The sequence below is a fragment of the Sturnus vulgaris genome, chromosome W, assembly GCF_052056855.1.
Source record: "Sturnus vulgaris isolate bStuVul1 chromosome W, bStuVul1.hap1, whole genome shotgun sequence".
NCBI lineage: Eukaryota > Metazoa > Chordata > Aves > Passeriformes > Sturnidae > Sturnus > Sturnus vulgaris.
The window spans coordinates 10,034,202-10,049,318 of NC_142282.1; positions in this window are offsets into that span (position 1 = coordinate 10,034,202).

Sequence of the window (15,117 nt, forward strand, 5' to 3'; positions counted from 1 at the left end):
GGATCTCTGGCATGGGTTGGGATCCCTGGGATTGGATCCCTGGGATGGGATGGGATCCCTGGAATGGGATGGGATCCCTCGTGTGGGATTCCTAGGATGGGATGGGATGGGATGGGATGGGATGGGATGGGATGGGATGGGATGGGATGGGATGGGATGGGTTGGGATGGGATGGGATGGGATGGGTTGGGATGGGATGGGATGGGATGCGATGGGATGGGATCCCTGGGATGGCATGGGATGGGATCGGATGGGATGGGATGGGATGGGATGCGATCCCTGGGATGGGATGGGATGGGATTGGATCCATGGGATGGGATGGGATGGGGAGGCATGGGATGGTATGGGATGGGATTGGATGGGATGGGGTGGGATGGGATGGGATCGATGGGATGGGATGGGATGGGATGAAATGGGATCCCTGGGATGGTACGGAATGGGATCCCTGGGATGGGATGGGATACCTGGTATGGGATCCCTAGGATGGGATGGGAGGGGAGGGGAGGGGATGGGATGGGATAGGATGGGATGGGATGGGGTAGGATGGGATGGGTTGGGATGGGATGGGATCCCTGGGATGGGATGGCTTCCATGGGATGGGATCCCTGGGATGGGATGGGATGGGATGGGATCCCTGGGATGGGATGGGATGGGATGGGATGGGATCCCTTGGATGGGATGGGATGGGATACCTGGGATGGGATGGGATACCTGGCATGGGATGGAATCCCTGGGATGAGATCGCTGGGATGGGATATGATGGGATGGGATGCGATGGGATGGGATGGGATCCCTGCGATGGGATGGGATGGTATGGTATCCCTGGGATGGTGTCCCTGGGATGGGATGGGATGGGATGGGATAGGATAGGATGGGATCGGATGGGGTAGAATGGGATGGGTTGGGTTGCGATGGGATCCCTGGGATGGGATGGGATCCCTGGGATGGGATCTCTGGGATGGGATGGTATCCATGGGATGGGATGGGTTGGGATGGGATGGAATCCCTGGGATGGGGACCCGGGGATGGGATGGGATCTCTGGTATGGGATCCCTGGGATGGGATGGGATGGGATTGGATGAGATGGGATGGGATCGGATGGGATCCCTGGGATGGGATGGGATGGGATCCCTGGGATGGGATGGGATCCCTGGGATGGGATATCTGGGATGGGATGTGATGGGACGGGATGGGATGGGATGGGGTGCGAAGGGATGGGATGGGCTACAATGGGATGGGATGGGATGGGATGGGATGGGATGGGATGGGATGGGATGGGATGGGATGGGATGGGATGGGTTTGGATGGGATGGTTTTGGATGGGATTTGATGGGATCCCTGGGATGGGATGGGATCCCTGGGATGGGATCTCTGGGATGGGATGGTATCCATGGGATGGGGACCCGGGGATGGGATGGGATCTCTGGTATGGGATCCCTGGGATGGGATGGCATGGGATGGGATGGGATTGGATGGGATGGGATGGGATCGGATGGGATCCCTGGGATGGGATGGGATGGGATCCTTGGGATGGGATGGGATCCCTGGGACGGGATATCTGGGATGGGATGTGATGGGACGGGATGGGATGGGATGGGGTGGGAAGGGATGGGATGGGATGGAATGGGATGGGATGGGATGGGATGGGATGGGATGGGAAGGGTTTGGATGGGACGGGATCCCTGGGATGGGATGGGATGGGATGGGATGGGATGGGATGGGATGGGATGGGATGGGATGCCATGGCATGGGATCCGCGGGATGAGATGGGATGGGATGGGATCCCTGGGATGGGATGGGATGAGATGGGATGGGATGGGATGGGATGGGATGGGATGGGATGGGATGGGATCCCTGGGATGCGATTGGTTAGGATGGGATACCTGGGATGGGCTGGAATCCCTGGGATGAGATCCCTGGGATGGGATGGGATGGGATGGGATGGGATGGGGTGGGATGGGATGGGGTGGGGTGGGATGGGATGGGACGGGATGGGATGGGATGGGATGGGATCCCTGCGATGGGATGGGATGGTATGGTATAGCTGGGATGGTGTCCCTGGGATGGGATGGGATCCCTGGGATGGGATCCCTGGGATGGGATGGGATTGGATGGGATCCCCGGGATTGGATGGAATCCCTGGGATGGGATAGCTGGGATGGGATGGGATCCCTGGGATGGGATGGGATCCCTGGGATGGGTTGGGATCCCTGGGATGGGATGGGATGGGATGGGATGGGATGGGATGGGATGGGATGGGATAGGATGGGATGGGATGGGATCCCTGGGATGGGATAGCTGGGATGGGATGGGATCCCTGGGATGGGATGGGATCCCTGGGATGGGATCCCTGGGATGGGATGGGATGGGATGGGATCCCTGGGATGGGATGGGATGGGATCCCTGGTGTGGGATGGGATGGGATGGGATGGGATCCCTGGATTGCGTTGGGATCCCTGGGATGGGATGGGATCCGTGGGATGGGATGGGATCCGTGGGATCGGATGGGATGGGTTTGGATGGGATGGGATCCCTGGGATGGGATGGGATGGGATGGCATGGCATGGCATGGCATGGGATCCCTGGGATGAGATGGGCTGGGATGGGATCCCTGGGATGAGATGGGATGCGATGGGATGGGATGGGAATGGGATAGGATGGCATGGGTTGGCATGGGATGGGATGGGATCCCTGGGATGGGATGTGATCCCTGGAATGTGATCCGTGGGATGGGATGGGATCCCTGGGATGGGATGGGATCCCTGGGATGGGATCCCTGGGATGGGATGGGATCCCTGGGATGGGATGGGATGGGATGGGATGGGATGGGAAGGGATGGGATGGGATGGAATGGGATGGGATGGGATGGGATGGGTTCCATGGGATGGGATCCCTGGGATGGGATGGGATCCCTGGTGTGGGATTCCTAGGATGGGATGGGATGGGATGGGATGGGATGGGATGGGATGGGATGGGATGGGATGGGATGGGATGGAATGGGATCCCTGGGATGGGATCCCTGGGATGGGATGGGATGGGATCCTGTGATGGGATGGGATCCATGGGATGGGATGTGTTGGGATGGGATTGGATCCATGGGATGGGATGGGATGGGATGGGATCCCAGGGATGGGAACAGATGAAATGGGATCCCTGGGATGGGATGGGATGGGTTGGAATGGGATGGGATCCCTGGGATGGGATGGGATGGGATGGGATGGGATCCCTGGGATGGTAACAGAAGAAATGGGATCCCTGGGATGGGATGGGATGGGATGGGATCCCTGGGATGGGATGGGATGGGATGGAATAAGATGGAATGGGATGGGTTCCATGGGATGGGATCCCTGGGATGGGATGGGATGGGATGGAATCCCTGGGATGGGATAGGATCGCTGGGATTGGATCACTGGGATGGGATGGGATGGGATGGGATGGGATGGGATCCTGGGATGGGATGGGATGGGATCCCTGGTGTGGGATGGGATGGGATGGGATGGGATAGGATGGGATGGGATGGGATCCCTGGGATGGGATCCCTGGATTGGGAAGGGATCCCTGGGATGGGATGGGATCCCTGGGATGGGATCCCTGGGATGGGATGGGATGGGATGGGATGGGATCCCTGGAATGGGATGGGATGGGATCCCTGGTGTGGGATGGGATGGGATGGGATGGGATCCCTGGATTGGGTTGGGATCCCTGGGATGGGATGGGATCCGTGGGATGGGATGGGATCCGTGGGATCGGATGGGATGGGTTTTGATGGGATGGGATCCCTGGGATGGGATGGGATGGGATGGGATGGCATGGCATGGCATGGCATGGGATCCCTGGGATGAGATGGGCTGGGATGGGATCCCTGGGATGAGATGGGATGCGATGGGATGGGATGGGAATGGGATAGGATGGGATGGGTTGGCATGGGATGGGATGGGATCCCTGGGATGGGATGTGATCCCTGGAATGTGATCCGTGGGATGGGATGGGATCCCTGGGATGGGATGGAATCCCTGGGATGGGATGGCTGGGATGGGATGGGATCCCTGGGATGGGATGCGATGGGATGGGATGGGTTGGAATGGGATGGGATCCCTGGGATGGGATGGGATGGGATCCCTGGGATGGGAACAGATGAAATGGGATCCCTGGGATGAGATGGAATCCCTGGGATTGGACGGGATGGGATGGGATGGGACGGGATGGGATGGGATGGGATGGGATGGGATGGGATGGGATGGGAAGGGATGGGATGGGCTGGGAAGGGATGGGATGGGATCCCTGGGATGGGATGGGATCCCTGGGACGGCATGGGATGGGATCGGATGGGATCGGATGGGATGGAATGGGATGGGATGGAGTGGGATGGGATTGGATGGGATGGGATGCGATCCCTGGGATGGGAATAGATGGGATGGGATGGGCTGGGAATGGATGGGATGGGATCCCTGGGATGGGATGGGATGGGATCCCTGGGATGGGAACAGATGAAATGGGATCCCCGGGACGGGATGGAATCCCTGGGATGGGATAGCTGGGATGGGATGGGATCCCTGGGATGGGATGGGATCCCTGGTATGGGTTGGGATCTCTGGGATGGGATGGGATGGGATCCCTGGTATGGGTTGGCATCTCTGGGATGGGATGGGATGGGATGGGATGGGATGGGATGGGATCCCTGGGATTGGATGGGATCCCTGGGATGGGATGGGATCCCTGGGATGGGTTGGGACCCCTGGGATGGGATGGGATGGGATGGGATGGGATGGGATAGGATGGGATGGAATGGGATGGGATGGGGTGTGATGGGATTGGATGGGATGGGATGCGATCCCTGGGATGGGATGGGATGGGATCCCTGGGATGGGATGGGATCCATGGGATGGGATGGGTTGGGATGGGATTGGATCCATGGGATGGGATGGGATGGGATGGGATCCCAGGGATGGGAACAGATGAAATGGGATCCCTGGGATGGGATGGAATCCCTGGGATGGCATAGCTGGGATGGGGTGGTATCCCTGGAATGGGATGGGATGGGATGGGTTGAGATGGGATGGGATCCCTGGGATGGGATGGGATGGGATCCCTGGGATGGGAACAGATGAAATGGGATCCCCGGGATGGGATGGAATCCCTGGGATGGGATAGCTGGGATGGGATGGGATCCCTGGCATGGGTTGGGATCCCTGGGATGGGATGGGATGGGATAGGATGGGATGGGATCCCTGGGATGGGATGGGATGGGATCCCTGGATTGGGATGGGATCCCTGGGATGGGATGGGTTCCCTGGGATGGGATGGGATCCCTGGGATGGGATGGGATGGGATCCCTGGATTGGGATGGGATCCCTGGGATGGGATGGGATGGGATCCCTGGGATGGGATGGGATCCCTGGGATGGGATGGGATCTCTGGTATGGGTTGGGATCCCTGGGATTGGATCACTGGGATGGGATGGGATCCTTGGAATGGGATGGGATCCATGGCAAGGGAAGGGATGGGATTCCTGGGTTGGGAATGGATGGGATCCCTTGGATGGGAGGGGATGGGATAGGATACTTGTGATGGGAACAGATGGGATGGGATCCCTGGGATGGGGTGGAATCCCTGGGATGGGATAGCTGGGATGGGATTGGATCCCTGGGATGGGATGGGATCCCTGGGATGGGATCGCTGGGATGGGATAGGATCCCTGGGATGGGATGCCTGGGATGGGATGGGATGGGTTTGGATGGGATGGGATGGGATGGGATGCGTTCCATTGGATGGGATCCCAGGGATGGGATGGGATGGGATCCCTGGGATGGGATAGGATCGCTGGGATTGGATCACTGGAATGGGATGGGATCCCTGGTGTGTGATTCCTAGGATGGGATGGGATGGGATGGGATGGGATGGGATGGGATGGGATGGGATGGGATGGGATGGGATGGGATCCCTGGGATGGCATGGGATGGGATCGGATGGGATGGGATGGGATGGGATGGGATGGGATGGGATGCGAACCCTGGGATGGGATGGGATGGGATGGGATGGGATGGGATGGGATGGGATCCCTTGGATGGGATGGGATCCATGGGATGGGATGGGTTGGGACGGGATTGCATCCATGGGATGGGATGGGATGGGATGGGTTGGAATGGGATGGGATCCCTGGGATGGGACCAGATGAAATGGGAACCCTGGGATGAGATGGAATCCCTGGGTTGGGATAGCTGGGATGGGATGGGATCCCTGGGATGGGATGGGATCCCTCGAATGGGATGGGATCCCTGGAAAGGGAAGGGATGGGATTCCTGGGTTGGTAATGGATGGGTTCCCTTGGATGGGACGGGATGGGATAGGATACCTGGGATGGGAACAGATGGGATAGGATCCCTGGGATGGGGTGGAATCCCTGGGATGGGATAGCTGGGATGGGATTGGATCCCTGGGATGGGATGGGATCCCTGGGATGGGATCGCTGGGATGGGATAGGATCCCTGGGATGGGATGCCTGGGATGGGATGGGATGGGTTTGGATGGGATGGGATGGGATGGGATGCGTTCCATTGGATGGGATCCCAGGGATGGGATGGGATGGGATCCCTGGGATGGGATAGGATCGCTGGGATTGGATCACTGGGATGGGATGGGATCCCTGGTGTGTGATTCCTAGGATGGGATGGGATGGGATGGGATGGGATGGGATGGGATGGGATGGGATCCCTGGGATGGGATGGGATCCCTGGGATGGCATGGGATGGGATCGGATGGGATGGGATGGGATGCGATCCCGGGGATGGGATGGGATGGGATGGGATCCATGGGATGGGATGGGATGGGATCCCAGGGATGGGAAGAGATGAAATGGGATGCCTGGGATGGGATGGAATCCCTGGGATGGGATGGCTGGGATGGGATGGGATCCCTGGGATGGGATGGGATGGGATGGGTTGGAATGGGATGGGATCCCTGGGGTGGGATGGGATGGGATCCCTGGGATGGGAACATATGAAATGGGATCCCTGGGATGAGATGGAATCCCTGGGATGGGATAGCTGGGATGGGATGGGATCCCTGGGATGGAATGGGATCCCTGCAATGGGTCGGGATCCCTGGGATGGGATGGGATCCCTGGGTTGGGATCCCAGGAATGTGATCCCTGGGATGGGATGGGATCCCTGGAATGGGATGGGATGGGATCCCTGGGATGGTAACAGAAAAAATGGGATCCCTGGGATGGGATGGAATCCCTGGGATGGGATAGCTGGGATGGGATGGGATCCCTGGGATGGAATGGGATCCCTGGGATGGGTTGGGATCCCTGGGATGGGATGGGATCCCTGGGTTGGGATCCCAGGAATGTGATCCCTCGTATGGGACGGGATCCCTGGGATGGGATGGGATCCCTGGGAAGGGATCCCGGGGATGGGATGAGACGGGATGGGATCCCTGGGATGGCAGGGGATCCCTGGGATGGGGGCAGATCCCTGGGATGGGATGGTATACCTGGGATGGGATCCCTGGGATGGGATGGGATGGGATGAGACCCCTGGATTGGGATGGGATCCCTGGGATGGGATCCCGGGGATGGGATGGGATGGGATGAGATGGGATGGGATCCATGGGGTGGGATGGGATCCCTGGGATTGGATGGGATCCCTGGGATGGTATGGGATCCCTGGGATGGGATGCCTGGGTTGGGTTGGGATGGGTTTGGATGGGATTGGATCCCTGGGATGGGATGGGATGGGATGGCATGGCATGGATTCCCTGGTATGAGATGGGCTGGGATGGGATCCCTGGGGTGGGAAGGGATGGGATGGAATGTGATGGGATGGGATGCGTTCCATGGGATGGGATCCCTGGGATGAGATGGGATCCCTGGTATGGGATAGGATCCCTGGGAATGGATCACTGGGATGGGATGGGATCCCTGGTGTGGGATTCCTAGGATGGGATGGCATGGGATGGGATCGGATGGGATGGGATGGGATCCCTGGGATGGGATGGGTTCCCTGGGATGGCATGGGATGGGATCGGATGGGATGGGATGGGATGCGATCCCAGGGATGGGATGGGATGGGATGGGATCCCTGGGATGGGATGGGATCCATGGGATGGGATCGGTTGGGATGGGATTGGATCCATGGGATGTGATGGGATGGGATCCCAGGGATGGGAACAGATGAAATGGGATCCCTGGGATGGGATGGAATCCCTGGGATGGGATGGCTAGGATGGGATGGGATCCCTGGGATGGGATGGGATGGGATGGGATGGGATCCCTGGGATGGGAACAGATGAAATGGGATCCCTGGGATGAGATGGAATCCCTGGGATGGGATGGGATGGGATGGGATGGGATGGGATGGGATGGGATGGGATGGGATGGGATGGGATCCCTGGGATGGGATGGGATCCCTGGGACGGCATGGGATGGGATCGGATGGGATCGGATGGGATGGAATGGGATGGGATGGAGTGGGATGGGATTGGATGGGATGGGATGCGATCCCTGGGATGGGAACAGATGGGATGGGATGGGCTGGGAATGGATGGGATGGGATCCCTGGGATGGGATGGGATGGGATCCCTGGGATGGGAACAGATGAAATGGGATCCCCGGGATGGGATGGAATCCCTGGGATGGGATAGCTGGGATGGGATGGGATCCCTGGGATGGGATGGGATCCCTGGCATGGGTTGGGATCTCTGGGATGGGATGGGATGGGATCTCTGGGATGGGATGGGATGGGATGGGATGGGATAGGATCGGATGGGATGGGATGGGATCCCTGGGATTGGATGGGATCCCTGGGATGGGATCCCTGGGATGGGTTGGGATCCCTGGGATGGGATGGGATGGGATGGGATGGGATGGGATGGGATAGGATGGGATGGAATGGGATGGGATGGGGTGGGATGGGATTGGATGGGATGGGATGCGATCCCTGGGATGGGATGGGATGGGATCCCAGGGATGGGATGGGATCCATGGGATGGGATGGGTTGGGATGGGATTGGATCCATGGGATGGGATGGGATGGGATGGGATGGGATGGGATGGGATGGGATCCCAGGGATGGGAACAGATGAAATGGGATCCCTGGGATGGGATGGAATCCCTGGGATGGGATAGCTGGGATGGGGTGGTATCCCTGGAATGGGATGGGATGGGATGGGTTGAGGTGGGATGGGATCCCTGGGATGGGATGGGATGGGATCCCTGGGATGGGAACAGATGAAATGGGATCCCCGGGATGGGATGGAATCCCTGGGATGGGATAGCTGGGATGGGATGGGATCCCTGGCATGGGTTGGGATCCCTGGGATGGGATGGGATGGGATAGGATGGGATGGGATCCCTGGGATGGGATGGGATGGGATCCCTGGATTGGGATGGGATCCCTGGGATGGGATCCCTGGGATGGGATGGGATCCCTGGGATGGGATGGGATTTCTGGGATGGGATGGGATGGGATCCCTGGGATGGGATGGGATCCCTGGGATGGGATGGGATCTCTGGTATGGGTTGGGATCCCTGGGATTGGATCACTGGGATGGGATGGGATCCTTGGAATGGGATGGGATCCATGGCAAGGGAAGGGATGGGATTCCTGGGTTGGGAATGGATGGGATCCCTTGGATGGGAGGGGATGGGATAGGATACTTGTGATGGGAACAGATGGGATGGGATCCCTGGGATGGGGTGGAATCCCTGGGATGGGATTGCTGGGATGGGATTGGATCCCTGGGATGGGATGGGATCGCTGGGATGGGATGAGATCCCTGGGATGGGATCCCTGGGATGGGATAGGATCCCTGGGATGGGATGCCTGGGATGGGATGGGATGGGTTTGGATGGGATGGGATCCCTGGGATGGGATGGGATGGGATGGGATGGCATGGCATGGGATCCCTGGGATGAGATGGGCTGGGATGGGATCCCTGGGGTGGGAAGGGATGGGATGGAATGGGATGGGATGGGATGCGTTCCATTGGATGGGATCCCAGGGATGGGATGGGATGGGATCCCTGGGATGGGATAGGATCGCGGGGATTGGATCACTGGAATGGGATGGGATCCCTGGTGTGTGATTCCTAGGATGGGATGGGATGGGATGGGATGGGATGGGATGGGATGGGATGGGATGGGATGGGATCCCTGGGATGGCATGGGATGGGATCGGATGGGATGGGATGGGATGCGAACCCTGGGATGGGATGGGATGGGATGGGATGGGATCCCTGGGATGGGATGGGATCCATGGGATGGGATGGGTTGGGATGGGATTGCATCCATGGGATGGGATGGGATGGGATGGGATGGGATGGGATGGGATCCCTGGAAAGGCAAGGGATGGGATTCCTGGGTTGGGTATGGATGGGATCCCTTGGATGGGCCGGGGTGGGATAGGATACCTGGGATGGGAACAGATGGGATAGGATCCCTGGGGTGGGATGGAATCCCTGGGATGGGATAGCTGGGATGGGATTGGATCCCTGGGATGGGATAGGATCCCTGGGATGGGATGCCTGGGATGGGATGGGATGGGTTGGGTTTGTATGGGATGGGATCCCTGGGATGGGATGGGATGGCATGGCATGGGATCCCTGGGACGAGATGGGCTGGGATGGGATCCCTGGGATGGGATGGGAATGGGATAGGATGGGATGGGTTGGCATGGGATGGGATGGGATGGGATCCCTGGGATGGGATGGGATTCCTGGGATGGGATGGGATCTCTGGTATGGGTTGGGATCCCTGGGATTGGATCCCTGGGATGGGATGGGATCCCTCGAATGGGATGGGATCCATGGCAAGGGAAAAGATGGGATTCCTGGGTTGGGAATGGATGGGTTCCCTTGGATGGGACGGGATGGGATAGGATACTTGGGATGGGAACAGATGGGATGGGATCCCTGGGATGGGACAGCTGGGATGGGATAGGATCCCTGGGATGGGATGCCTGGGTTAGGTTGGGATGGGTTTGGATGGGATTGGATCCCTGGGATGGGATGGGATGGGATGGCATGGCATGGATTCCCTGGGATGAGATGGGCTGGGATGGGATCCCTGGGGTGGGAAGGGATGGGATGGAATGGGATGGGATGGGATGGCATGGGATCCCAGGGATGGGATGGGATCCCTGGGATGGCATGGGATGGGATGGGATGGGATGGGATGGGATGGGATGGGATGGGATGGGATGGGATGGGATGCGATCCCTGGGATGGGATGGGATGGGATCCCTGGGATGGGATGGGATCCATGGGATGGGATGTGTTGGGATGGGATTGGATCCATGGGATGGGATGGGATGGGATGGGATCCCAGGGATGGGAACAGATGAAATGGGATCCCTGGGATGGGATGGGATGGGTTGGAATGGGATGGGATCCCTGGGATGGTAACAGAAGAAATGGGATCCCTGGATGGGATGGAATCCCTGGGATGGGATAGCTGGGATGGGATGGGATCCCTGGGATGGAATGGGATCCCTGGGATGGGTTGGGATCCCTGGGATGGGATGGGATCCCTGGGTTGGGATCCCAGGAATGTGATCCCTCATATGGGATGGGATCCCTGGGATGGGATGGGATCCCTGGGAAGGGATCCCGGGGATGGGATGAGACGGGATGGGATCCCTGGGATGGCAAGGGGATCCCTGGGATGGGGGCAGATCCCTGGGATGGGATGGTATACCTGGGATGGGATCCCTGGGATGGGATGGGATGAGACCCCTGGATTGGGATGGGATCCCTGGGATGGGATCCCGGGGATGGGATGGGATGGGATGAGATGGGATGGGATCCATGGGATGGGATGGGATCCCTGGGATTGGATGGGATCCCTGGGATGGTATGGGATCCCTGGGATGGGATGCCTGGGTTGGGTTGGGATGGGTTTGGATGGGATTGGATCCCTGGGATGGGATGGGATGGGATGGCATGGCATGGATTCCCTGGTATGAGATGGGCTGGGATGGGATCCCTGGGGTGGGAAGGGATGGGATGGAATGTGATGGGATGGGATGCGTTCCATGGGATGGGATCCCTGGGATGGGATGGGATCCCTGGGATAGGATAGGTTCGCTGGGATTGGATCACTGGGATGGGATGGGATCCCTGGTGTGGGATTCCTAGGATGGGATGGCATGGGATGGGATCGGATGGGATGGCATGGGATCCCTGGGATGGGATGGGTTCCCTGGGATGGCATGGGATGGGATCGGATGGGATGGGATGGGATGCGATCCCAGGGATGGGATGGGATGGGATGGGATCCCTGGGATGGGATGGGATCCATGGGATGGGATCGGTTGGGATGGGATTGGATCCATGGGATGTGATGGGATGGGATCCCAGGGATGGGAACAGATGAAATGGGACCCCTGGGATGGGATGGAATCCCTGGGATGGGATGGCTGGGATGGGATGGGATCCCTGGGATGGGATGCGATGGGATGGGATGGGTTGGAATGGGATGGGATCCCTGGGATGGGAACAGATGAAATGGGATCCCTGGGATGAGATGGAATCCCTGGGATGGGATGTGATGGGATGGGATGGGATGGGATGGGATGGGATGGGATCCCTGGGATGGGATGGGATCCCTGGGACGGCATGGGATGGGATCGGATGGGATCGGATGGGATGGAATGGGATGGGATGGAGTGGGATGGGATTGGATGGGATGGGATGCGATCCCTGGGATGGGAACAGATGGGATGGGATGGGCTGGGAATGGATGGGATGGGATCCCTGGGATGGGATGGGATCCCTGGGATGGGAACAGATGAAATGGGATCCCCGGGATGGGATGGAATCCCTGGGATGGGATAGCTGGGATGGGATGGGATCCCTGGGATGGGATGGGATCCCTGGTATGGGTTGGGATCTCTGGGATGGGATGGGATGGGATCCCAGGGATGGGAACAGATGAAATGGGATCCCTGGGATGGGATGGAATCCCTGGGATGGGATGGCTGGGATGGGATGGGATCCCTGGGATGGGATGCGATGGGATGGGATGGGTTGGAATGGGATGGGATCCCTGGGATGGGATGGGATGGGATCCCTGGGATGGGAACAGATGAAATGGGATCCCTGGGATGAGATGGAATCCCTGGGATGGGATGGGATGGGATGGGATGGGATGGGATGGGATGGGATGGGATGGGATAGGATGGGATGGAATGGGATGGGATGGGATGGGGTGGGATGGGATTGGATGGGATGGGATGCGATCCCTGGGATGGGATGGGATGGGATCCCTGGGACGGGATGGGATCCATGGGATGGGATGGGTTGGGATGGGATTGGATCCATGGGATGGGATGGGATGGGATGGGATGGGATCCCTGGGATGGGAACAGATGAAATGGGATCCCTGGGATGGGATGGAATCCCTGGGATGGGATAGCTGGGATGGGATGGGATGGGATGGGATCCCTGGGATGGGATGGGGTGAGATGGGATGGGATCCCTGGGATGGGATGGGATGGGAACCCTGGGATGGGAACAGATGAAATGGGATCCCCGGGATGGGATGGAATCCCTGGGATGGGATAGCTGGGATGGGATGGGATCCCTGGGATGGGATGGGATCCCTGGGATGGGTTGGGATCCCTGGGATGGGATGGGATGGGATGGGATGGGATAGGATGGGATGGGATCCCTGGGATGGGATGGGATCCCTGGGATGGGATGGGATGGGATCCCTGGATTGGGATGGGATCCCTGGGATGGGATGGGATGGGATCCCTGGGATGGGATGGGATTTCTGGGATGGGATGGGATGGGATCCCTGGGATGGGATGGGATCCCTGGGATGGGATGGGATCTCTGGTATGGGTTGGGATTCCTGGGATTGGATCCCTGGGATGGGATGGGATCCCTGGAATGGGATGGGATCCATGGCAAGGGAAGGGATGGGATTCCTGGGTTGGGAATGGATGGGTTCCCTTGGATGGGAGGGGATGGGATAGGATACTTGTGATGGGGACAGATGGGATGGGATCCCTGGGATGGGGTGGAATCCCTGGGATGGGATAGCTGGGATGGGATGGGATGCGATCCCAGGGATGGGATGGGATGGGATGGGATCCCTGGGATGGGATGGGATGGGATGGCATGGATTCTCTGGGATGAGATGGGCTGGGATGGGATCCCTGGGGTGGGAAGGGATGGGATGGAATGGGATGGGATGGGATGGCATGGGATCCCTGGGATGGGATGGGATCCCTGGGATGGCATGGGATGGGATCGGATGGGATGGGATGGGATGCGATCCCTGGGATGGGATGGGATGGGATCCCTGGGATGGGATGGGATCCATGGGATGGGATGGGTTGGGATGGGATTGGATCCATGGGATGGGATGGGATGGGATGGGATGGGATCCCAGGGATGGGAACAGATGAAATGGGATCCCTGGGATGGGATGGGATGCGATCCCTGGGATGGGATGGGATCCCTGGGATGGGATGGGATCCATGGGATGGGATGGGTTGGGATGGGATTGGATCCATGGGATGGGATGGGATGGGATCCCAGGGATGGGAACAGATGAAATGGGATCCCTGGGATGGGATGGGATGGGATCCCTGGGATGGTAACAGAAGAAATGGGATCCCTGGGATGGGATGGAATCCCTGGGATGGGATAGCTGGGATGGGATGGGATCCCTGGGATGGAATAGGATCCCTGGGATGGGTTGGGATCCCTGGGATGGGATGGGATCCCTGGGTTGGGATCCCAGGAATGTGATCCCTCGTATGGGATGGGATCCCTGGGATGGGATGGGATCCCTGGGAAGGGATCCCGGGGATGGGATGAGACGGGATAGGATCCCTGGGATGGCAGGGGATCCCTGGGATGGGGGCAGATCCCTGGGATGGGATGGGATGGTATACCTGGGATGGGATCCCTGGGATGGGATGGGATGAGACCCCTGGATTGGGATGGGATCCCTGGGATGGGATCCCGGGGATGGGATGGGATGGGATGAGATGGGATGGGATCCATGGGCTGGGATGGGATCCCTGGGATTGGATGGGATCCCTGGGATGGTATGGGATCCCTGGGATGGGATGCCTGGGTTGGGTTGGGATGGGTTTGGATGGG